Below are 25324 nucleotides of genomic sequence, written 5' to 3'. Positions count from 1 at the left end.
ACACAGTACTTTGCATAGGGAAGTGTCAGTAACAAAAGGACAGAACACAGTACTTTGCATAGGGAAGTGTCAGTAACAAAAGGACAGAACACAGTACTTTGCATAGGGAAGTGTCAGTAACAAAAGGACAGAACACAGTACTTTGCATAGGGAAGTGTCAGTAACAAAAGACAGAACACAGTACTTTGCATAGGGAAGTGTCAGTAACAAAAGACAGAACACAGTACTTTGCATAGGGAAGTGTCAGTAACAAAAGGACAGAACACAGTACTTTGCATAGGGAAGTGTCAGTAACAAAAGGACAGAACACAGTACTTTGCATAGGGAAGTGTCAGTAACAAAAGACAGAACACAGTACTTTGCATAGGGAAGTGTCAGTAACAAAAGGACAGAACACAGTACTTTGCATAGGGAAGTGTCAGTAACAAAAGGACAGAACACAGTACTTTGCATAGGGAAGTGTCAGTAACAAAAGGACAGAACACAGTACTTTGCATAGGGAAGTGTCAGTAACAAAAGGACAGAACACAGTACTTTGCATAGGGAAGTGTCAGTAACAAAAGGACAGAACACAGTACTTTGCATAGGGAAGTGTCAGTAACAAAAGGACAGAACACAGTACTTTGCATAGGGAAGTGTCAGTAACAAAAGACAGAACACAGTACTTTGCATAGGGAAGTGTCAGTAACAAAAGACAGAACACAGTACTTTGCATAGGGAAGTGTCAGTAACAAAAGGACAGAACACAGTACTTTGCATAGGGAAGTGTCAGTAACAAAAGGACAGAACACAGTACTTTGCATAGGGAAGTGTCAGTAACAAAAGACAGAACACAGTACTTTGCATAGCGAAGTGTCAGTAACAAAAGACAGAACACAGTACTTTGCATAGGGAAGTGTCAGTAACAAAAGACAGAACACAGTACTTTGCATAGGGAAGTGTCAGTAACAAAAGACAGAACACAGTACTTTGCATAGGGAAGTGTCAGTAACAAAAGGACAGAACACAGTACTTTGCATAGGGAAGTGTCAGTAACAAAAGGACAGAACACAGTACTTTGCATAGGGAAGTGTCAGTAACAAAAGACAGAACACAGTACTTTGCATAGGGAAGTGTCAGTAACAAAAGGACAGAACACAGTACTTTGCATAGGGAAGTGTCAGTAACAAAAGACAGAACACAGTACTTTGCATAGGGAAGTGTCAGTAACAAAAGACAGAACACAGTACTTTGCATAGGGAAGTGTCAGTAACAAAAGGACAGAACACAGTACTTTGCATAGGGAAGTGTCAGTAACAAAAGGACAGAACACAGTACTTTGCATAGGGAAGTGTCAGTAACAAAAGACAGAACACAGTACTTTGCATAGGGAAGTGTCAGTAACAAAAGGACAGAACACAGTACTTTGCATAGGGAAGTGTCAGTAACAAAAGACAGAACACAGTACTTTGCATAGGGAAGTGTCAGTAACAAAAGACAGAACACAGTACTTTGCATAGGGAAGTGTCAGTAACAAAAGGACAGAACACAGTACTTTGCATAGGGAAGTGTCAGTAACAAAAGGACAGAACACAGTACTTTGCATAGGGAAGTGTCAGTAACAAAAGACAGAACACAGTACTTTGCATAGGGAAGTGTCAGTAACAAAAGACAGAACACATTACTTTGCATAGGGAAGTGTCAGTAACAAAAGGACAGAACACAGTACTTTGCATAGGGAAGTGTCAGTAACAAAAGGACAGAACACAGTACTTTGCATAGGGAAGTGTCAGTAACAAAAGGACAGAACACAGTACTTTGCATAGGGAAGTGTCAGTAACAAAAGGACAGAACACAGTACTTTGCATAGGGAAGTGTCAGTAACAAAAGACAGAACACAGTACTTTGCATAGGGAAGTGTCAGTAACAAAAGGACAGAACACAGTACTTTGCATAGGGAAGTGTCAGTAACAAAAGGACAGAACACAGTACTTTGCATAGGGAAGTGTCAGTAACAAAAGACAGAACACAGTACTTTGCATAGGGAAGTGTCAGTAACAAAAGGACAGAACACAGTACTTTGCATAGGGAAGTGTCAGTAACAAAAGGACAGAACACAGTACTTTGCATAGGGAAGTGTCAGTAACAAAAGGACAGAACACAGTACTTTGCATAGGAAAGTGTCAGTAACAAAAGACAGAACACAGTACTTTGCATAGGGAAGTGTCAGTAACAAAAGACAGAACACAGTACTTTGCATAGGGAAGTGTCAGTAACAAAAGGACAGAACACAGTACTTTGCATAGGGAAGTGTCAGTAACAAAAGACAGAACACAGTACTTTGCATAGGGAAGTGTCAGTAACAAAAGACAGAACACAGTACTTTGCATAGGGAAGTGTCAGTAACAAAAGGACAGAACACAGTACTTTGCATAGGGAAGTGTCAGTAACAAAAGGACAGAACACAGTACTTTGCATAGGGAAGTGTCAGTAACAAAAGACAGAACACAGTACTTTGCATAGGGAAGTGTCAGTAACAAAAGGACAGAACACAGTACTTTGCATAGGGAAGTGTCAGTAACAAAAGGACAGAACACAGTACTTTGCATAGGGAAGTGTCAGTAACAAAAGACAGAACACAGTACTTTGCATAGGGAAGTGTCAGTAACAAAAGACAGAACACAGTACTTTGCATAGGGAAGTGTCAGTAACAAAAGGACAGAACACAGTACTTTGCATAGGGAAGTGTCAGTAACAAAAGGACAGAACACAGTACTTTGCATAGGGAAGTGTCAGTAACAAAAGACAGAACACAGTACTTTGCATAGGGAAGTGTCAGTAACAAAAGACAGAACACAGTACTTTGCATAGGGAAGTGTCAGTAACAAAAGACAGAACACAGTACTTTGCATAGGGAAGTGTCAGTAACAAAAGGACAGAACACAGTACTTTGCATAGGGAAGTGTCAGTAACAAAAGGACAGAACACAGTACTTTGCATAGGGAAGTGTCAGTAACAAAAGACAGAACACAGTACTTTGCATAGGGAAGTGTCAGTAACAAAAGACAGAACACAGTACTTTGCATAGGGAAGTGTCAGTAACAAAAGACAGAACACAGTACTTTGCATAGGGAAGTGTCAGTAACAAAAGGACAGAACACAGTACTTTGCATAGGGAAGTGTCAGTAACAAAAGGACAGAACACAGTACTTTGCATAGGGAAGTGTCAGTAACAAAAGACAGAACACAGTACTTTGCATAGGGAAGTGTCAGTAACAAAAGGACAGAACACAGTACTTTGCATAGGGAAGTGTCAGTAACAAAAGACAGAACACAGTACTTTGCATAGGGAAGTGTCAGTAACAAAAGGACAGAACACAGTACTTTGCATAGGGAAGTGTCAGTAACAAAAGGACAGAACACAGTACTTTGCATAGGGAAGTGTCAGTAACAAAAGACAGAACACAGTACTTTGCATAGGGAAGTGTCAGTAACAAAAGACAGAACACAGTACTTTGCATAGGGAAGTGTCAGTAACAAAAGGACAGAACACAGTACTTTGCATAGGGAAGTGTCAGTAACAAAAGGACAGAACACAGTACTTTGCATAGGGAAGTGTCAGTAACAAAAGACAGAACACAGTACTTTGCATAGGGAAGTGTCAGTAACAAAAGACAGAACACAGTACTTTGCATAGGGAAGTGTCAGTAACAAAAGACAGAACACAGTACTTTGCATAGGGAAGTGTCAGTAACAAAAGGACAGAACACAGTACTTTGCATAGGGAAGTGTCAGTAACAAAAGGACAGAACACAGTACTTTGCATAGGGAAGTGTCAGTAACAAAAGACAGAACACAGTACTTTGCATAGGGAAGTGTCAGTAACAAAAGACAGAACACAGTACTTTGCATAGGGAAGTGTCAGTAACAAAAGACAGAACACAGTACTTTGCATAGGGAAGTGTCAGTAACAAAAGGACAGAACACAGTACTTTGCATAGGGAAGTGTCAGTAACAAAAGGACAGAACACAGTACTTTGCATAGGGAAGTGTCAGTAACAAAAGACAGAACACAGTACTTTGCATAGGGAAGTGTCAGTAACAAAAGACAGAACACAGTACTTTGCATAGGGAAGTGTCAGTAACAAAAGGACAGAACACAGTACTTTGCATAGGGAAGTGTCAGTAACAAAAGACAGAACACAGTACTTTGCATAGGGAAGTGTCAGTAACAAAAGGACAGAACACAGTACTTTGCATAAAGTGTCAGTAACAAAAGGACAGAACACAGTACTTTGCATAGGGAAGTGTCAGTAACAAAAGGGGAAAGATTTAAAAAGCAGTCATAACCAAAATGGGGTCCGCTCAATATGCCGACGGGCCACTGTTCCGACTAGCGTCAGCATGTTATTTACTCGCCACGATTACTGAGGTTAGGTTTAGGGTTAGGGTTAGGTTTAGGGTTAGAGTTAGAGTTAGGGTTAGTTTTACCCTACCGATATTGTGGGAGGAGTGTGGTGTTTCTATACATTTATAAGTGTGTGTATATAAGTGTGTGTATATACATATATATTATACATACGTCTCTATCAGGTGGTATGTAAGCAATTTACCCCGAGTGAGAGGACATTATGCTCTCATAATGTCCGCAGTGAGGGTGTTATCCGACGAGGCGCAGCCGAGTCCGATAACACCCGCACTCAGGACATTATGAGAGCATAATGTCCGACCCCGAGTGGTAAATAGCTTTTCTACCACTTTTTCCCGTATACATGAAAGAAAACACATAGTTGTAACTTGCAAGGATCTTAAGTTACAATCATTATTGCCTATAAAACTTCCGCGAGACAGCAGATAGTTCCACAAACAACATCTTCTACTCACCAACAGATGGCGCCAACTCCATAGTAATCCATGCGTCTAGCTTACAGCTAAGCTAACGTCAGTTAAAAGCACCGTTCCGGCCGTAAATAGAGGCTGTTCGCTTCCAGAAAGGCATAGGTTCAGAGAAAAGGGGCTTTAAAGTTGGCGGATTGCATTGGATCCAAATAAATCGGCGACGATAGTACGCACGTTAGTAAACATAGGACCGCTGCGACCTTCATTTGTTGGTTGGGGGAAAGTCCCCGGATGTACACTGAGGCGCATTGATCTCGGACACACAACTTTGCGGCAGTTGTCCTCTCATAACACATCTACTGCCTCTTAATCTGAAGGTTGCTTGGTGCCTCGGCGCCACGTCGTTTCCTCCGTCGGCCGCCGCTATTATTTTGAAGTGTCAGTAACAAAAGACAGAACACAGTACTTTGCATAGGGAAGTGTCAGTAACAAAAGGACAGAACACAGTACTTTGCATAGGGAAGTGTCAGTAACAAAAGACAGAACACAGTACTTTGCATAGGGAAGTGTCAGTAACAAAAGGACAGAACACAGTACTTTGCATAGGGAAGTGTCAGTAACAAAAGGACAGAACACAGTACTTTGCATAGGGAAGTGTCAGTAACAAAAGGGGAAAGATTTAAAAAGCAGTCATAACCAAAATGGGGTCCGCTCAATATGCCGACGGGCCACTGTTCCGACTAGCGTCAGCATGTTATTTACTCGCCACGATTACTGAGGTTAGGTTTAGGGTTAGGGTTAGGTTTAGGGTTAGAGTTAGAGTTAGGGTTAGTTTTACCCTACCGATATTGTGGGAGGAGTGTGGTGTTTCTATACATTTATAAGTGTGTGTATATAAGTGTGTGTATATACATATATATTATACATACGTCTCTATCAGGTGGTATGTAAGCAATTTACCCCGAGTGAGAGGACATTATGCTCTCATAATGTCCGCAGTGAGGGTGTTATCGGACGAGGCGCAGCCGAGTCCGATAACACCCGCACTCAGGACATTATGAGAGCATAATGTCCGACCCCGAGTGGTAAATAGCTTTTCTACCACTTTTTCCCGTATACATGAAAGAAAACACATAGTTGTAACTTGCAAGGATCTTAAGTTACAATCATTATTGCCTATAAAACTTCCGCGAGACAGCAGATAGTTCCACAAACAACATCTTCTACTCACCAACAGATGGCGCCAACTCCATAGTAATCCATGCGTCTAGCTTACAGCTAAGCTAACGTCAGTTAAAAGCACCGTTCCGGCCGTAAATAGAGGCTGTTCGCTTCCAGAAAGGCATAGGTTCAGAGAAAAGGGGCTTTAAAGTTGGCGGATTGCATTGGATCCAAATAAATCGGCGACGATAGTACGCACGTTAGTAAACATAGGACCGCTGCGACCTTCATTTGTTGGTTGGGGGAAAGTCCCCGGATGTACACTGAGGCGCATTGATCTCGGACACACAACTTTGCGGCAGTTGTCCTCTCATAACACATCTACTGCCTCTTAATCTGAAGGTTGCTTGGTGCCTCGGCGCCACGTCGTTTCCTCCGTCGGCCGCCGCTATTATTTTGAAGGGCCGGAAGGGGGTTGTTTTTGTTTTTTTGGATTATCACTTGACGGCAACGATTACGTCATCTAGTCACATGACAGTGTGGGACAAGAAGAGGCAAGATGGCTGCGCCCTGCCTTGTGCCTTGTTTACATTTAGATCTGCTGCAAAATGTCTCAAAATGGCTATTTTGTTTAAATGAAGTTTCTTTATGGGCCTCTCCATTGACTTAACATTGAGGAGCTTCACTTCGCGTGCACGCCCAACGTGCGTTGTAAACAAATCGCCGACATTACCGATGCGAGCGGGACCGGAGCGACATTAAGTAAGTAATAATATCTTTACTGTATATACAGTAAGATTCACAGTCCTCACCGTCAACGGCGCCATGGTATTAACCCTTTCAATGACAGTCCTCACCGTCAACGGCGGCAGAACAGATAACCTCCGGAATTTAGCCAATCAGAATCCAGTATTTGAACACGTGACTCGAAAAAGTGGTAGAAAGTGGTGTTTCCACAACCGTTGCCCCGATCCATGCCACATTTTGCACACACACTCCTTACCTGCCAAACTACAACCTCCAAGGACCCCCAGAGCTACAGGGACCCCCAGGTCCCTGGGGGACCCCCAGATGTAAAAAATAACCAAATGTGCAAAAATGACCAAATGACCACCCCAACGGGGCTGCTCACGGGGAATTCCCGGGGACCACCGACTCCTGGTGCTCCAGAACGGATGCAAAAGTGGTGGTGCCCCCAGTGGAGGACCCCCTACACTGCAGCTCACATAAAATGCCGTAACTCCGGCTAGGAGCGACCGGGAGAGCCGGGGCCGGTACCTATTCGTCCGCCTCGGCGGCGCGGAGACACCACCCCTCATTTCTCACATGGCCCTCTTCTAGCGCCACCATCAGGCCGATTCTTGCAAAACACATTTTTGGACACTGCTCCTAAAATTTTTGCCCTCAAATCACGCAAATCGGTACACAGTATGTCTACACTCATCCCATCAACATGAATCTGTCCCATATAGCGCCACCTTCTGGCCGATTTTTAAAAACACATTTTTGGACACTGCTCCTACAGATTTTGCCCTAAATTCACGAAAATCACTACACAGTATGTCTACACTCATGTCATCAACATGGATCAGGAAGATTTTGGAAAAACAAATTTTTGCCCTATTTGTGGAGATAAGGGAGTCTTACTGGTATATTATCTATATGTCCAGGTCTCTCTCAGGGCGTATAGTAGGAGGTGTCTGGTGGTTCTATATATTTATAATGTATACCAGACTACAGTATATATATATATATATATATATATATATATATATGTCCCTACAGGTCTCTCTCAGGTCGTATGGTGGTTCTATATATATTTATGATGTGTATATATATTATCTCTATGTCCAGGTCTCTCTCAGGTCGTATAGTGGGAGGAGTCTGGTGGTTCTTCACTCTCATCATCATCTCGTCGTACACGGCCAACCTTGCAGCCTTCCTGACCGTAGAGAGGATGGTGTCGCCCATCGAGAGCGCTGAGGACCTGGCCAAGCAGACGGAGATCGCCTACGGGACGCTGGACGGCGGCTCCACCAAGGACTTCTTCAGGGTGACCACACTTCATTTATTCACTGTTACAGGGGTCTTCTATGTTTTCAGGCCAAGGACCCCTTAGCTGAGAGAGAGATGAAGCAGGGACCCCCACAACCTGTTCATAGATTACACATTGTTTCATTGTTTGACAGCACAATCATCAGTGTATTTTGGATTCATGTCTGTACTTGGTTTGCTCTTTTTCTCCTCCAAACCAAACCTCTTTGCCGAAAATAGCAGATCTACAAGCTCACAACGCCTCGCGCTGCGAGGCGTTGTGAGCTTGTAGATCTGCTATTTTTGGCAAAAGTTCGCAAAATACAGTATGGATGCTAGGGTTCAAGTGGTTAACATAAAAAAGGAGGAGAAAAAAAAGCTTCTATCACACAAAGATTTGGCGGACCCCCTGTGGTAACTCCGAGGACCCCCTAGGGGTCCCGGACCCCCTGTTGAAGACCCTTGCCCTATTACCATTCATGCTCCTTTTCCTTTGGGATGTTCTACACAGAGAATCATCTGCATCCATCTCACCCTGTCCCCGTGGCGTCAGTTCAGAACAAGCTAAGGTATGGCAACATGACTGGTGTCTTGCACGCGCGCATGCAAGACACCAGTCATGTTGGCATACCTTAGCAACAGGCATGATACATTTATTTTAAGAAGTACATTCTATTTTTCCCCCCGTTTCTATGGTTTCTTGGGCTGGATATGGCAGCCTGGAATGGTTGTTCAAGTGCAGCGAACTTGGCATGTTAGTAAACGTGCCACAGTTAACAATGCAGAACCTGGGAATATACCATTCTGTCAAGATGGGGAGAATACAAGTGAGGAGAATATAATTAGCCTATAATACCTTGTTAAAGTGACCATTTTGTTACATTTTGCATTTGTAGTTATTTTACTGTAATTTGACAACATAATAACCAGCACAGATAGACAAAGAGACATTCATGGATTTATATTTAAAAGTAACTTGTATTTTCCCCCCTGGACCCAGGGTATGGCAGCTGCATACCCCTGCCATACCCACTTGACGCCCCTGGTGTGCCAGCTCTAAACCGCACTAATAAGCCCTATTCACGGCCCGCCCACTCAGCAAATTTCTCAGCAACTTCCTGGTGCTGACGTCAGTTTAGAAGGGTAAAATATCACAGAAATAGCTGGACTTAAAGCCAACAAATCATTTTTTGAACGGTAAAGTAAATTATAACGCTTTGTGCCTTTTACTATCTTGTGTTCTTGATCATGCTAGCCGTATTTTATACTGTACTAAATTGCATTGAATTTGTGATTTCTGTGTTAACTCTATGGGCTGTTAAGTAAGCAATTTACCCCGAGTGAGAGGACATTATGCTCTCATAATGTCCGCAAGTGAGGGTGTTATCGGACGAGGCGCAGCCGAGTCCGATAACACCCGCACTCAGGACATTATGAGAGCATAATGTCCGACCCCGAGTGGTAAATAGCTTTTCTACCACTTTTTCCCGTATACATGAAAGAAAACACATAGTTGTAACTTGCAAGGATCTTAAGTTACAATCATTATTGCCTATAAAACTTCCGCGAGACAGCAGATAGTTCCACAAACAACATCTTCTACTCACCAACAGATGGCGCCAACTCCATAGTAATCCATGCGTCTAGCTTACAGCTAAGCTAACGTCAGTTAAAAGCACCGTTCCGGCCGTAAATAGAGGCTGTTCGCTTCCAGAAAGGCATAGGTTCAGAGAAAAGGGGCTTTAAAGTTGGCGGATTGCATTGGATCCAAATAAATCGGCGACGATAGTACGCAGTACGCACGTTAGTAAACATAGGACCGCTGCGACCTTCATTTGTTGGTTGGGGGAACTACCTCCTGAAGTCCCCGGATGTACACTGAGGCGCATTGATCTCGGACACACAACTTTGCGGCAGTTGTCCTCTCATAACCTCCGGAATTTAGCCAATCAGAATCCAGTATTTGAACACGTGACTCGAAAAAGTGGTAGAACAGGGTTTACCCTTCAAAACGTGACTTCAGCACCGGGGGGATGCTGAGTGGGCGGGCCGTGAATAGGGCTTATAATGAAACATGAACCATTTTAACCCCTCCCCTCCCTCCCGTCCTCCTCCTCCCTCAGCGCTCCAAGATCGCCGTCTTCGAGAAGATGTGGTCGTACATGAAGAGCGCCGACCCCTCGGTGTTCGTGAAGAACACCAACGAGGGCATGGTGCGCGTCCGCAAGTCCAAGGGGAAGTACGCCTACCTGCTGGAGTCCACCATGAACGAGTACATCGAGCAGCGCAAGCCCTGCGACACCATGAAGGTGGGAGGCAACCTGGACTCCAAGGGCTACGGCGTGGCCACGCCCAAGGGCTCCGCCCTCAGGTAGAGAACCAACACACACACATGCGCGCGCACACACACACACACACACACACACACACACACAAACACACACACACACACACACACACACACACACACACACACACTTGTTAAAGGGATATTTCACTTTCAAAAAAACGTTTGGTAATTTTATCGTCTAACCAGGCTTTTATGAACACCCTGGACAGTTTTTAATTTGCTTGATTCAATATTTAGATATTTGATGTAAATGTTACCAGGAGGCTTGAGCCGCTCCCCACACACACCCATTGTAACTTCAAACTCCATTTTAACCATGATAGATTCATTAAAAACACCTATTATTTTACCCTCCTAATACGCGAGCAGGCCGTGTTTTTTCGATAACGTTTTTCATTAATTTTTAATAATTCTTTGGGAAAATGGAAAAAAAAAATTAATACAACAATTAATTATTAAAAAGAAATGAAAAAAGTTATCTAAAAAACACGACCTGCTCACATATTAGGAGGGTATTATGAATTACCAGAAAAAATAATGGGTGTTTTTCATGAAACTAGCATGGTTAAAATGGAGTTTGAAGTTACAATGGTTGTGTGTGGGGAGAGGCCCTGGGCCTGGAGGGCCTGGTAACATTTACAAATACCGGTATCTAAATATTGAATCAAGCAAATAAAAACTGTTCAGGGTGTTCATAAAAGCCTGATTAGACGATAAAATGTCCAAAAGTTTTATTGAAAGTGGAATATCCCTTTAACTCAATGAGGGGAGGGGGGTGTGAGGGGGCTTTCAGTGTGTTTCTATAAAGGTCTTATATCAGGGGTCTTCAATGTGTTCAGGCCAAGGACCCCTTAGTTTAGAGAGAGAGATGAAGCAGGGACCCCCACAACCTGTTCATAGATTCTATATAGTTTCATCGACCATCAGTGTATTTTGTATTCATGTCAATTTGTGTTTTCAGATATTTAACCACTTGAACCGTCAATACTTTCACTCTGTACTTAGTCTGCTCTTTTTCCCCTCTACACCAAACCTCTTTGCTGAAAATAGCTGATCTACAACTGCGAGGCGTTGTGAGTTTGTAGATCTGCTATTTCTGGCTAAAGTTCTCCGAATATTGACGCTAGGGTTCAAGTGGTTAAAGGGAAAACAGTTTCTATCACACAAAGATTTGGAGGACCCCCTGTAGTGACTCTGAGGACCCCCTGGGGGTCCCCGACCCCCTGTTGAAGACCCCTGTCTTATCACATCAAATTTACATTTGTTTTATTCTTAGGCTTTTTTTTTGCATGTTTCCTGACCTCATTTACACACAAAAAACCTGACCTTTCAACATTCTGTGTTTTCTTCTGTAATCTGTAGTTTTTAGAATTACTAGGCTCAGAAAGGTGAGGCAGGCTCACGTGCGTTTTTTGTGGAGAGAGGCAGACGGTGGTGCATTCGAGAGAGCTCTGATTAGACGCGCTACGGCCCTGTCTGGACGTACGCATCATCATCCAGGGGAGGGTGTGGTTGTAGGAGAGGGTGTGGTTGTAGGGGAGGGTGTGGTTGTAGGAGAGGGTGTGGCTGTAGGAGAGGGTGTGGTTGTAGGAGAGGGTGTGGTTGTAGGGGAGGGTGTGGTTGTAGGAGAGGGTGTGGCTGTAGGAGAGGGTGGATCAACTTTGCTGTTACTTTACATTGTGTTTGCGTCGGTCCAATGCACCATTTACCATTTACCATTCACCACTTTGGTTGTTGCGTTCACCCTCCACTACAACCACATCCTCCCCTGAATGATGATGCGTACGTCCAGAGGAACGTGAATTCACTTTTCTGAGCCTAGTAATTAACACTTTTGCTTACTTTACTTTCTTACTTACTTTGAAGGGATGCTTGGATCCTCCGTAGGCCGTCGCTATTATTTTGAAGGGCCGGGCGGGGTTGTTTTTGCGCCGATGGATTATCACTTTACTTCAACGTTTAGCCCATCTAGTCACATGACGTGTGTCATGTGACAGTGTGTCATGGCGGCCGCCATCCGAGCCTAGTTTGTGCTGTAAACATGCCAGCTTTGGGATTAAAATGTCATTTATTTGAGTAAATGAAGTCTCTTTATGGGCCTCTCAATGGATTTCCTATGGAGGAGCTTCACTTCGCGTGCACGCCCAACGTGCGGTGTAAACAAATCGGGGACATTACCGATGTGGGCGGGACCGGAGCAACGTACAGTAAGTAATAATACTTTTACTGTAAATACAGTAAGATTGACGAGGAGCGCCGTCAACGACGTCATGATATTAACCCTTTCATTGACGAGGAGCATCGTCAAAGGCAGCAGAAGTGTTAGAAAAACAAAGATTACAGAAAAACCACTGAATGATGAAAGTTTTATTTTTGTAAAAAAAAGAAAAATTGCTTTACTATAACACTGATGTCATGGCTTTGTCCCTGTTCTTGTACTCAAAGAATCACATCCATTACTGGCAGAGTTGGTGTCTGTTACTCAAAAAAGTAATACATTACAGATTACACATTACTTTTGTAAAAAAAAGTAATGCCTGATCACAGTAATGTGTTACTTTGTAACACGTTGCACTCGACTCTGATGACTGAAGATCTGATAGATCTGATGAAACTGATTGTGAATTGTTGCCGCATTAGAAAGTGTGTTTCCTATAATATTAATGTCATGGCTTTGTCCTTTGTCCTGTCCTCAAAGATGTTTTTTTTTTCTTTTCTTTTTTCACTCAACTCATTTTCGGCCAAAGACTAATGCTGCATTCACACTGAGAAAAGCCAAGCTAATGGTTGGCTTCGAAATTCAATGTTATCTCTATGCAAACCAGCTTTAAAAATGTCCATGCTCGAAAAAAAGCTTGGAAATTTTAAAAGCTGGTTTGCATAGAGATTAGATTGAATTACCATGCCAACCATTAGCTTGGCTTCTCTCAGTGTGAATGCAGCATTAGCCTGGGAAATCCCTTCCAATTTGGAGATTTGATCCAGACGGGAGCGGACAGCCTACGTCATGTTCTAGTCCTCAAAGGACTGCACTTTGGCCGGAAAGATCAACCCAAAATAATTAGTTTAGTTTATGCGTCTTTTAGTCCAACTCGGCTGGCAAGACTACACTATAGGCTACTCCAGCATTTAAATTGGGATTGGGGAAACAAACGGGGGAGACCAAAAGAAAGCGCTGTTCGTTCATTAACTACATGAACTAGCGTGTTATATAAATAACACTCCTTACACATTTGTGATAGGAGTGTTAAAAAAAAACGTGACCAAACAAGTGACGAAGATACTGTATAGTAGGTTGTTATTGGCTTATTGTCTGTATCAAGCGGGAGTCTGTCCCCAACAATGCTCTAGACCAGGGGTCTTCAACGTTTTCAGGCCAAGGACCCCTTAGTTGAGAGAGAGATGAAGTAGGGACCCCCACAACCCGTTTATAGATTCCATATAGTGTCATTGTTTGACAGCACAATCATCAGTGTATTTTGGATTCGAGTCAATTTGTGTTTTCAGATATTTAACCACTGGAACCGTCAATACTTAATAAACTTGACATTTCACTCTGCACTTAGTCTGCTCTTTTCCCCCTCTACACCAAACATCTTTGCCAAAAATAGCCGATCACAGCGCGAGGCGTTGTGAGCTTGTAGATCTGCTATTTTTGGATAAAGTTCTCAGAATATGGATGGTAGGGTTCAAGTGGTTAAGGAGAGAGAAAAAAAAAAAGCTTCTATCACACAAAGATTTGGAGGACCCCCTGTAGTAACTCTGAGGACCCCCTAGGGGTCCCGTACCCCCTGTTGAAGAGAAAAGAATTGTCCTGAAGCCAAATCTAATTGCCGACCCCTGGTATAGAGTTATACATCATTCTGCAGAGCCAGCCTGCATATTGAGTCACAGATCATCTTCATATTCTTATTGAGTCACTGATCGTATTCACAACACAACAGCACAGAGCACATGATCTGGAGGAGATTAAAGGGAACTAGAAGAGAAAATTTCTAAGAAATTTTAAGTGTGCCTGCAGCTCGCTAAGTCTGTGCAACCTTGTGTAGCGGTTAGCGTTATTTCATTTGACGCAACCCGCGTGTCTGTATGACAAACGGTTCACGAGATCAAGGGTCACTTCCTGTTTGGTGACTGGCACTTCCTGTTTGGCGAAATAGGCCCCAATTAAGGTCATGGACGATTAATGAATTAAAGCTGCAAGCAGCGATGACCAGGCCCTCGCAGCTCTACCCACGTCACAAGGCCAGCAGCCAATCAGAAACCAAACAGGAAGTCAGCCATTTCGACTAATTAGTGGCGTTTTGGAGCATTTTTGGCCGTTATCACGGGTCGCACTTTAACGACAGTTTTTTGAGAAAAAATTGTTTTGTGAGAAAAAAAATTTGAGAAAAAAACTTTTTTGAGAAAAAGAAATTTTGAAAAAAAAATTGTGAGAAAAAAAAATCTTGAGAAAAAAAAATGTGAGAAAAAAAATTTGAGAAAAAAATAATTTTGAGAAAACAATTTTGAGAAAAAAATTTTTTGAGAAAAAAAAATTTGAGAAAAATTTTTGAGAAAAAAAAAATTAGAGAAAAAAATTGAGAAAAAAAAATTTGAGAAAAAAAAAATTTGAGAAAAAAATTGAGAAAAAAAAAATTGAGAAAAAAAATTTGAGAAAAAAAAATTTTTGAGAAAAAAAATTTTTGAGAAAAAAAAATTTTTGAGAAAAAAAATTTGAGAAAAAAAAAATTTGAGAAAAAAAAATTTGAGAAAAAAAATTTGAGAAAAAAAAAATTTTGAGAAAAAAAAATTTGAGAAAAAAAAAATTGAGAAAAAAAAAATTGAGAAAAAAAAATTTGAGAAAAAAAGAAAAGGTATGACACCAGCCGCAAGTCTGTACGACAAACGGTTCATGAGTTATAGAGGCACTTCCTGTTTGGTGAAGGGCACTTCCTGTTAAAGAGGGGGCGAGGCTTAATCAATTACAGCTCATCCCTATTGGTCGGAAAAAGACCAAAGTTGTGTGAGCATTTTACATTTTAAATGACGTTGCTAGGCAAAAGTATGGCAGAGTTATGTGGCGCCAAAGTTTCTGGGTTTTTCCCTGCATAGTCCCCCATTCTAAGTCAATGGGGTTTTTGGGCGTCGTTTTTTGCGAATTACATCGCAATCGTATCGCGGATCGGAAAGAAAAGTAATAGCACACCATTCCCAGCCGAGCCGCACATTTTGATGTATATATTGCGGGGGTGGCGTAAATCTTGCGTCAGTTATTACGTGCCGAAATTTCCCCCATTCTAAGTCAATGGGGTTTTTGGGCGTCGTTTTTTGCGAATTACGTCGCCATGGTAACGCGGATCGGAAAGAAAAGTAATAGCACCCCATTCCCGGCCGAGCCGCACGTTTTGATGTATATATTGCGGGGGTGGTGTAAATCGTGCGGCAGTTATTACGCGCCGAAATTTGCCAGAACATGACTGACTTAAGTATGGCGGATTACAATAAGTGTTTTGCCATTGCATTGCATGGCAGGCACACTTAATTATGCTGGGTTTGAATAAAACACTTATTTAGCCATTTTTACAGCCTTTATTTGTAGAACTTTAGAACAGTCAGTTGTGCAGCACCAACATGATAAACTCTAATCCTTCATTATCACAATGTTGGATTTGTTTTGTTGTTTCATTTAGAAATAGTTTCTTTATATTTATACAGTTGATACGGTATAGAGCAAGGGTTTTCAAAGTGGGTGACGGGGCACCCTGGGGTGCCGTGACGGCAGTCCAGGGGTGCCGCGAGATCATTTGATAATATTTGGAATTGCTCTGCTCTAAGTTATTTTCAGTCAGTTTTAACCAAAATGGCAATTATCTCAACGTTTTCCTCGCAACATAATCACTAAAATATCGTCACTGTCGGGCAGAAACCTTGTATCTCCAAGTTTCAAATGTGTACGTCTTTTGGTAAAGCAAAGCCCTGCTTCATCATACAAGACTGTCGCACAAAACTAGTGAAAACAGCAGATGAGGCGTTGTGTGCTTGTAGATCTGCTGTTTTTACTAGTTTAGTACATTTTATAGATGACAAATACAATACGAACGGTTTTGGACATACAAGGTTTCCACCCGACAACGATGATATGCTATAAATATAAGGTGCTGGGAGTGAGAATTATAATGTATTATAAAATTATAAAGTTTGGGAACCCCTGCGGTAGAGACACGGGTAGAGAGTTTTCCATTGAAAACTTTATTAGTAATGTAAACAACACATGGTTAAACCTAAAGGGATAAAACAAAATAGGTCCTTGTTTCCATTGTGGTCCTATGTATTCAATTCATCGACATAGCACCAAAAATTAACAATAATAAACTTCATCAATAAATACCAGTAAGACGCCCTAAGGGTGAGAAGCAACCGTCAGGGCGGGGGGAAACAACAGACTTGTAAGAGGGGCCAAAGGCCAAATGCCAGGGCAGGAAGGCCATCAAATAAAACAAGGTTTTAGTCCATTGAAAGAATTAATTGAATTTAAGGGTTGGGGATGAATGAGAGAAAGGGGAAGACGGAGAAGGAGATCAGCCGGAGAATCGGAGCAGCAGGAGTGGTTTTGCAGTCGCTAAATCGCACTGTGGTGAAGAAAAAAGATTTGTTCCGGAAGGCAAAGCTCTCGGTCTACCGAGCAATCTTCGTTCCTGCCTATGGTCATGAAGTGTGGTTCATGACCAAAAGTATAAGGTCGCGGTTGCAAGCGGCCGAAATGGGTTTCCTCAGACGGGTGGCTGGTATCTCCCTTAGAGATAGGGTGAGAAGTTCAGTCACCCGAGAGAGACTTGGAGTAGAACCGCTGCTCTTACACTTGGAAAGGAGTCAGCTTAGGTGGTTGGGGCATCTAGTACGGATGCCTCCCGAGCGCCTTCCTAGGAAGGTCCTTGATGCACGTCCCACTGGGAGGAGACCCCGTGGCAGACCAAAGACCAGATGGAGGGATTATATCTCCAAACTGGCTTGGGAACGCCTCGGTATACTCCCTGAGGGAGTGGAGGAAGTTACTCAGGATAAGGAAATCTGGAGGTCTCAGTTGGAACTGCTACCCCCGCGACCCGATTCCGGATAAGCGGTTGAAGATGGATGGATGGATGGGATGATTTTAAGTGTAATCCTGTATGTAGACTATCTGCTGTGTAATAAATAAATTGGTATTTACAATCTGATGCTCAGCACAAATCAAAGACACTGGCGTCTACATGACCAGAACGAGACACTGGTGTCTACTGTCTACACATTGACCAGACAGAGCAGAAAGTGGTACAGTCAGCTGGGGCATTAAGGCCACTGTGGTCTCAGGTCATGCCATTGGTTTGAGGGGCATTAAGGCCACTGTGGTCTCAGGTCATGTCATTGGTTTGAGGGGCATTAAGGCCACTGTGGTCTCAGGGCATGCCATTGGTTTGAGGGGCACAAGGCCAAACTGAGGGGCAACGGCGGCCATGGCCTTCATGAAATTCCTGTTCTGGTCACTATCACGATCTACACTGTTTCCCCCAGGCCAGCTTGAAAAGAAACCTGTGTAAAGATCTGGAACAACCTGTGTTGCGTTCGACTCCGCTTTGAAGGGGAATCCACCCATTGTCAACATTTAACTATGTTATGAATATTCCTTAGAGAATAATATTCCTAGAACTGGAGGATTGATTGTGGGGTTTTGCTTGCAAAGTAGACTTTGATGATGTCATCAAAGTGTACTTTGTAAGCCAAACAAACCTCTAAGGTAGGGGTCTTCAATGTGTTCAGGCCAAGGACCCCTTAGTTGAGAGAGAGATGAAGCAGGGACCCCCACAACCTTTTCATAGATTCCATATAGTTTCATTGTTTGATTATCAGTGTATTTTGGACTCATGTCAGTTTGTGTTTTCAGATATTTAACCACTTGAACCGTCAATACTTGATAAACTTGACCTTTCACACTCTACTCAGTCTGCTCTTTTCCCCTCTCTAAAATAGCCGATCTAAAAGCTCACAACGCCTCGCGCTGCGAGGCGTTGTGAGCTTGTAGATCTGTTATTTTTGGCTATAAAGTTCTCAGAATATGGACGCTAGGGGTTCAAATCGTTAATATAAAAAAAAGGAGAAAAAAGATTTGGAGGACCCCCTGTAGTAACTCTGAGGACCCCCTAAGGGTCCCGAACCCCCTGTTGAAGACCTCTGCTCTAAGGCTTATTAAAGGAGTAGTTCACCCAAGCAATGACATTTATTCTATTGTTTTACTTACCCTGTGATGTTTATGACCCATGGAGATTTTTTGTTTGTAAATCCTTCTTTAAAGGAGCATGAAACACAAAATCACTTTTTCTATAAATATATATTATATAAATGAGTCACTTGTGATAGGGAGCAGTGATATGGTTCAATTTGCCCATAGGCTTGGGGATTCAGAGCTTTCTGCTGTCTCTGTAGCTATTTCTGTGTACTTCCAGTTTCTAGGTCCAAAAGAAATCTTTCGCGCCACTCATTAAATATTAGCTATCAATGTTCTGTGGTGTAACGTGACGTAGGCATATCTAATTAATATTAACGTTTGTTTTACAGAGTCGTATCAAGGGGGGGCGTGGTTTCACTGTATGCTTGTTTGCCAGAGAGAAGAGCAGGCTCTCTCAACGGACAGTTACACTGTGTGGTGCCTGTGTTATTTTCTGTGTAGTGTAGCCTGTGTGTGTGTGTGTGCGTGTGTGTGTGTGTGTGTGTGTGTGTGTGTGTGTGTGTGTGTGTGTGTGTGTGTGTGTGTGTGTGTGTGTGCGTGTCGTGACAGTGCACGCACACACACAACGTCCACACACAGAAAACAGCAGATCTACAAGCTCACAACGCGTCGCGAAAGCGACGCGCTGTGAGCTTGTATATCGGCTATGTATGTAGCCTAGGCAAGCTAATAGCCGTAGAGCCGAAACCAACGTGTTTACATGGTTGAGAAGCTATTGCTGCTACGGCTGTTAGCTAGGCTACATAGCTACATAGCTAATATACAAGCTCACAACGAGCTTGTAGATCTGCTAGTTTTCGTGTGTGGACGATGTGTGTGTGCGCGCACTGTCACGACACACACACACACGCACGCACGCACACACAGTCACTCACACACACACACACACACACACTACACAGCAAATAGCTATAGTGATAGCCTAGTAGCGTCCATTCTTCACTGGTTCCGTGGTCCATAGCTGGATAAAAGCTCAGACAGCTTGTTTGTAAAATACCTGCACATTTAAATTAGTTATGTAACCTGGAGTTGCCGAATCTTTATACTTTTTACACCTCCAATGGCTGGTTTTAAAAAATGTTTCCGAAATGGAACAGCAACTGCCCAGTGCCCACTGCTGACAGCTTCGCTCTGTCTCTCTCTGATTCTGAATAGAAGACGCATTACTCCGCCCCTCGCCCCCACAACGGCAGTTAACCACGCCTACATTTTAGAAATCTTTTCATGTTCTGAAATCCCATAAAACAAATTAGAGGCGGGGTTTCTTATCCCTTTAATGGTAAATCCAGAATCGAGGAAAAAAAATTAATGGAATCAGTCAGTGACCCGTTTCTGCTGCAAAAAAACAATATAAAAAAATCCTTCCATTAAAAAACAAACAAAGCTCCAGTGTGATATCAAAGCCTGTAGTAACATTATCTGTTGAAACCAGTTCAAAAAGTTCCCTGTAAAGTGAGAAAATTAACGTTATAAAATGCTTCCGGTGTAAACAAAGCGTGCACGAAAAGGGAGCGCGCTTGGCCAGGCGCGTGCATTCTCAGCCATGCTCGTTCGTTGTGCCTCGGTAACGCTGATGCAACAGCTGTGCAGCATCAAAACAAGTGGTGACTAGAGATGGGATTTATGGCTCTATGAGGGGAACCGGAACCCATGGTTCTCAGCCATGCTCGTTGTAGAGATGGGACATTCGTGATGGGATCGAATCTTTTGAATGGCACGGATTCCATGGATTCGGCTCACCTCATAGAGCCATAAATCCCATCTCTAGTAGCTTTCATTTCACCGTAAACAGCTGGTGCCTCGTTGCGCTGATGACCGCAGCCTCAAAACAACGGGGCACATTCACGAACGAGCATGGCTGAGAACGCACGCGCCTGGCCAAGCGCGCTCCCTTTTCGTGCACGCTTTGTTTACACCGGAAGCATTTTATAACGTTAATTTTCTCATTTTACAGGGAACTTTTTGAACTGGTCTCAACAGATAATGTTACTACAGGCTTTGATATCACACTGGAGCTTTGTTTGTTTTCTAATGGAAGGATTTTTTATATTGTTTTTTTTGCAGCAGAAACGGGACACTGACTGATTCCATTCGTTTTTTTCCTCGATTCTGGATTTACCATTAAAGAAGGATTTACAAACAAAAAATCTCCATGGGTCATAAACATCACAGGGTAAGTAAAACAATAGAATAAATGTCATTGCTTGGGTGAACTACTCCTTTAATTAAATAGTTAAATGTTGAAAATGGGTGGTTTTCCCCTTTAACCATCATTTTATCAAAGTCAAAACAAGCTAGAAAAGCATAATAGCACTGAGGATGCTTTGTTCTTTGTATGATTTATTCATGGAGTTCAGTTAGGAAATGAATGCATTTAAAAGGACCAGAGGGAATTAACTGTCTTGATTGTTTATTATGGGCTGTCTGACAGCAGGGAGTGTGACAGTGTTAGACTGCTCTCCTGCAGATGTGTAGAGACACCCTGTCGTTGTACTCTGTTGTTACTGCACTCCTGCAGATGTGTAGAGATACCCTGTCATTGTACTCTGTTGTTACTGCACTCCTTCAGATGTAGAGACACCCTGTCGTTGTACTCTGTTGTTACTGCACTCCTTCAGATGTAGAGATACCCTGTCGTTGTACTCTGTTACTGCACTCCTTCAGATGTGTAGAGATACCCTGTCGTTGTACTCTGTTACTGCACTCCTTCAGATGTAGAGACACCCTGTCGTTGTACTCTGTTGTTACTGCACTCCTTCAGATGTAGAGATACCCTGTCGTTGTACTCTGTTGTTACTGCACTCATTCAGATGTAGAGACACCCTGTTGTTGTTGTACTCTGTTGTTACGGCACTCCTTCAGATGTGTAGAGACACCCTGTTGTTGTACTCTGTTACTGCACTCCTTCAGATGTGTAGAGACACCCTGGCGTTGTACTCTGTTGTTACTGCACTCCTGCAGATGTAGAGATACCCTGTTGTTGTACTCTGTTGTTACTGCTCTCCTTCAGATGTAGAGACACCCTGGCGTTGTACTCTGTTGTTACTGCACTCCTGCAGATGTAGAGATACCCTGTTGTTGTACTCTGTTGTTACTGCTCTCCTTCAGATGTAGAGACACCCTGTCGTTGTACTCTGTTGTTACGGCACTCCTTCAGATGTGTAGAGACACCCTGTTGTTGTACTCTGTTGTTACGGCACTCCTTCAGATGTGTAGAGACACTCTGTTGTTGTACTCTGTTGTTACGGCACTCCTTCAGATGTGTAGAGACACCCTGTCGTTGTACTCTGTTGTTTCTGCACTCCTTCAGGTGTGTAGAGATACCTTGTCGTTGTACTCTGTTGTTTCTGCACTCCTTCAGATGTGTGTAGAGATACCCTGTCGTTGTACTCTGTTGTTACTGCACTCCTTCAGATGTGTAGAGACACCCTGTCGTTGTACTCTGATGTTACTGCACTCCTTCAGATGTGTAGAGACACCCTGTCGTTGTACTCTGATGTTACAAGTACACTGCACAAGTCCTGGATTATTGATGATGTTACTCACTACTTATTAGGGCATTCACGAAACGTGTTTGTTTGCCGCTCTTCCGACTGGCTGAGAGATGTTTTGCTACGCTGATTGGTTAGATGAGTCTGTCTATCAAGGCATGTACTCCCGCCCACTTTTCAAGCTGCCAATAGGCCGAAGGCCAGACGTTATACTGGGGAAGGAATGAGTGAGTGAACGCAGTATGACGTCAGGCCCCCCCCCCCCACCCTCTCTCTCAGTAACAGCACTGATGCATTTAGACGTGTCCTGTGGGAGTAGAGTGTTGTTGTTGTTGTTGTGTTTGTGTGATGGTTTGTCTCTCGGCGGGGATCATGACAGCCTTGGACGGTTTGATGGCTGGCGGTCTCTCTCTGGTTGCACGCTGTCTGCTCTGAATAATGAAGTGCACATTGTTTAACCCAGGGCTCCACTCTCTCCAGGAGAACTGGAGACTCCTCTGGTTTTAGACTTGGACTAAATGAAGTAATAGTCTGCAGTGTTACGTGTTTTAAGCAGAATGGAACAGAGCCTTCATTAGTATCATCGGTAACGCTGACTCTGTTTAAGCAGAATGGAACAGAGCCTTCATCAGTATCATCGGTAACGCTGACTCTGTTTAAGCAGAATGGAACAGAGCCTTCATCAGTATCATTGGTAACGCTGACTCTGTTTGAGCAGAATGGAACAGAGCCTTCATTAGTATAATTGGTAACACTGACTCTGTTTGAGCAGAATGGAACAGAGCCTTCATTAGTATCATTGGTAACACTGACTCTGTTTGAGCAGAATGGAACAGAGCCTTCATTAGTATCATTGGTAACACTGACTCTGTTTGAGCAGAATGGAACAGAGCCTTCATCAGTATCATCGGTAACGCTGACTCTGTTTGAGCAGAATGGAACAGAGCCTTCCCAACATGGCCTCTGTGCAGAGAGCCTGTATGGGCTCTTAGGCTGAGCGGTAGGTTGGTAGAAATCGTTTGGCCCCTCTATGCAGGGCTAGCCGGGTTCGAATCCAGGGCCAGGAAATCTCAAGTTACGGATTGAAGCTTTAAGTGGTGGACTGGAGAACTCTGATAAGAATGAGTTTGTTTCAAAAGAGTTTCTAGAAGTATGTTTTTCATTATTTTAGTGGAACAGCAGGGCAGAACATATGCAGTTCTTTACTTATTCATTGGTTTTGTGCAGCGCTGCCAAACGGTCTGGCCAGATAAACTCAAACACTTAGAAAAGTCATTTAGGAATAACATTTGCTTCATTGGCTTCTAGCAGGGCTGGGGGAAACGACAAACGAGGCAGGAAATCCAGGGCTCTGCCATCAGTCCAAGGCAAGCTCATTATAGTTGGGGATTATGAAGTGGTGCAAACCGCTCCTACGTTTGACTTTATGCAGTGTTGGTTTTGACAGCAAATATTGATTTAGTTTTAGTCATAGTCTTTTGAATAAAATGTCATTTAGTTTTAGTCATGATTTAGTCACCTAGAAAAGTTTTAGTTTTAGTCTAATTTTAGTCGACTATATGTCATACGTTTTTAGGCGACTAAATCTACAGTTGTTTTAGTCAACTGAAATCTATTTTGGCAGGCCTTGATGGCATTGTAATGACTAATTTTACACTTGATTGCGTGCTGAAAATAGCAAATCTACAAGCTCAACGCGACGCGCTGTGAGCTTGTAGATCGGCTATTTTCAGAACGCAACACCTGAGAGCAACCAAACATAAAATGACTCTCTTCTCCACTAGTCCCTCCCTAACATTTTAGTCTAGTTCTTATTTTGTTGACAAAATTGTCAATATATTTAGTCTTAGTTTTAGTCATCACAGCTTAGTTTTTATTTAGTTTTCGTCAGTGAAAAAAAACACAGTCGACAAACATTTTTCGTCATAGTTTTAGTCGACGAAGTCAACACTGACTTTATGTGTATGTTCCTACGTATGCAGTGTGCAGATGTGCCAGCATTTCAAAACATCACACGTTCTGTCATTGGCAAGACAGTATATTTTCAGGGGATTTGTAGATCAGCCATTTTTGCCTCATGCACAAATAGGCCATGTGGCCTAGGACCCATACAAGGAGATGTCCAACGGGTCGTGTTTGATACCAAAGGCACAAGTGTGATTATTAGTATTAATTATTTTATATATTATTATTTTGACTATATGTGACCCAGCATAGCAGAGGGGCAGTCATTTCGGAAAGCACAGCTTTAGACCAGCCCTGATTTTTTATTATTATTATTTTTTTCTAAAATGTGATAAAGCCACAAAAGCATTTCATAAATATCAGGCTACATTTCACTTAAACGCCAGAGCTTAACTCTGCATGTAAATAAGACTTTTTTTTAATTAATGTGAAGAGAAACCTCACATTTTGCAGGTTACATTTCATCTAAAAGGCTGAATTTCTCAGATCTAGTATTTCTGCATGGCATAACTCGATCATAAGCCATATCTACAAAACTGTTGGGTCAATCTTCACAACAAATATATCATTTTGTAGCTATGATTCCCAGCTTTCAAATGAAATAAAATAATGAAAACATTTTAAATGACTAGCCCTCAGCTGTGTTCGGACACATGTGTTTTCAGTTCATCAGAGGGACAGCACATGTTAGATGCTTTTGGAGATAAAACCAGAGAGGCCAGACTGAGATGGTTTGTACATGTACAGAGGAGAGACAGTGAGATGGTTTGGACATGTACAGAGGAGGGACAGTGAGATGGTTTGGACATGTACAGAGGAGGGACAGTGAGATGGTTTGGACATGTACAGAGGAGGGACAGTGAGATGGTTTGGACATGTAGGAGGGACAGTGAGATGGTTTGGACATGTACAGAGGAGGGACAGTGAGATGGGTTGGACATGTACAGAGGAGGGACAGTGAGATGGTTTGGACATGTACAGAGGAGGGACAGTGAGATGGGTTGGACATGTACAGAGGAGGGACAGTGAGATGGACATGTACAGAGGAGGGACAGTGAGATGGTTTGGACATGTACAGAGGAGGGACAGTGAGATGGTTTGGACATGTACAGAGGAGGGACAGTGAGATGGTTTGGACATGTACAGAGGAGGGACAGTGAGATGGTTTGGACATGTACAGAGGAGGGACAGTGAGATGGTTTGTACAGAGGAGGGACAGTGAGATGGTTTGTACAGAGGAGGGACAGTGAGATGGTTTGTACA

Source organism: Nannobrachium achirus (genome assembly GCF_963921795.1).
Source record: "Nannobrachium achirus genome assembly, chromosome: 19".
NCBI classification, from domain to species: domain Eukaryota; kingdom Metazoa; phylum Chordata; class Actinopteri; order Myctophiformes; family Myctophidae; genus Nannobrachium; species Nannobrachium achirus.
The sequence above is the reverse complement of the archived record's forward strand: the minus strand, read 5'-3'. Positions refer to the sequence as shown.